We start from the raw sequence: 2,299 nt of genomic DNA on the forward strand, positions 1-2,299 counted from the left end.
CATGAAATTGATAAAATTTACTAAGCTCCTCCCTTCCGAAGAGTATATGAGCATAAGGCTACGCATCACTCTTAGACAAGAAAAGCTGTGATTTTGACACAAGCCCAGCCTCCTGGAAGAAGTAGACACCAGCCAAGAAGCCTGAAAGTAGCAAACCAGCCAATCTGCCTAGAAGAAGAAGAAGAAGAAGAAGAAGAAGAAGAAGAAGAAGAAGAAGAAGAAGAAGAAGAAGAAGAAGAAGAAGAAGAAGAAACCAGTTGAATTCTCTGAAAGAGGCTCATACCAACAGAGCCACCTGGAAAGAGCACTCTACAACCTGTTGAATCTGTGTCCTGTGCTCCAGATCCCCTCACGGGAGAGCTGCCATCCACCCTGGTATGGGTTTTCATGGTACAGCTGTCTTTGGGTTGTTATTGTTTGTATAGTAACATTGCATTTCTATTTCTGTAACTAATCCCAATAAAACTCTTTGCTTCACTGATTTGGAGTTTGGTGGTAAATGTACTTTGATCTATCATTGGCTCCCTATCTGGGGTGAGTAGACATCCCTAGGAAGTCTGTCTTACAACCAAGTGCCAGAAACCATCAGCTGTCAACTGGCTTAGCCAAGCTCTGTTGGTTTCTCTTTAAGTGAATGTCAGATCTCTGGACTCCTAGTTAACCCTTTCCCCACAAAACTATAGTATTTTTGTATTTTCAAAGACAGGCACAAGGTTCAAAGGAGAAATTAGTGACTACTGGTAGGTGTGAAAAGAACATTAAGAAACTAGTCTATGATCTCATTTTTGAGGCTAGGCAAGTTTTCAAAGGTTAGAAGGTAGGGCAGTGGGTTATGTAGGATAAAGGTTAAAATAGAAAGTTGGGAAAATGTGTAAAGCTAGTGTAAGAGAAAATGAAGCCTGTGAGAGTTGAGCATGAGCAACGGTCTTTCCCTGGGTTGGACCTGGCATGCTGCACCACCAACAAGACAGCTTACTGGTGGATAGTGGCATTGATAATAAATAGGTAACCAACTGATTTCTGGTTGGATCTGAGGCTTACTCCATACAAGGAAGTTAAGGCCCATGAATGGGGAAATGAAAGACACTAAAGTGGGCCTACTGCTTTTGCTTTTCCTAAACTGACATGTTGTCAAACTGCCTCATAAGCATTATGCTGATACACATAGACTGCCGATGCTCTCACCTTCATCAAAGAAGCTTCTCTTTGAAGCAAATGGCAGTTAATTCAGATACTATGGCTGGCTGACGTACTAAAAACAAGTGATTGTTGAACACTCAGCCTTAAATGTGACACATAAAACTCCCTATAAGGCAGAGAGAACATTATGAAAGACAGGTCCAAAACAGCACAAGAGCGATGGTGGAGAGGAGGCCCTTGACATGCTCTTTGTGGAATGCCGTGGTTGCCAGCATAGAGTTCTCACCAGACTGAGTCCATAAGCATTTAGTCATAGGTGGGGGAGGGATAGTAGGGCATTTCCCTGCCCAGTAGAACTAAGAGGAGTCAAGGGCTGTGAACTAAGTGGAAGTCACTGTTTTCACTGATGTAGCTACTGTCGAGTTACTCCAGCAAATAGGTTCACACCCATGCCACACAGTGGTCTTGGCTAATCCCAAGTCACCGAGCAAAACAAAACAAAGCAAGCCAAAAACAAAAACAAAAACAAACAAACAAACAAACAAACAAAAAACAAAAGAAAAAGTCACGAAGCTAGAATGGCGACTTGGTGGCAGGAGGAGGGCCTATGGAGGAAAAGGATAACGAACGACGGAGGAGGTATGAGCATGACCAGAACGCATATGAAATTAAGAAAAATCTATTTATTTTGAAAGATAACATATTCCTGCTATCTCAGTTCCTATCCCAGCCAAGCAGAGGTAAGTCACAACTCTATAAATTTGGACTTTAAAAAGAAGTTCTCTAAAAAGCTACTTAGAAGCTTACTGATGCATTTTGAGGTTTAATAACGAGCTCGTGCTTCATGATAATTATATTTTCTATTTTGCAAAGTACCAAGGATGATAACTCACCACTATGCTTTTAGCTTTAAAGAAAGGGAAAGTAATTTAGGGAAAATACTGTTAAATGATTAACAAGCTTATCTATAGAGGTATAGTTAGCTCAATGGAAATGAGATAGACAGGGAATAAAAACACAAACACTGAAACCTTATCCTGCCCTGAGTGCCTTATGAGTCCAAATGAAATGGAAAAACCGTTGGACGGAAGTGCTTTCTATGTGCCTGTTACATAGAACTTAAACGCCCAGCAGAAGAGTTCCAGGGCTCTTGACTGAT

Source organism: Acomys russatus, chromosome 3 (assembly GCF_903995435.1).
Source record: "Acomys russatus chromosome 3, mAcoRus1.1, whole genome shotgun sequence".
Classification (NCBI taxonomy): domain Eukaryota; kingdom Metazoa; phylum Chordata; class Mammalia; order Rodentia; family Muridae; genus Acomys; species Acomys russatus.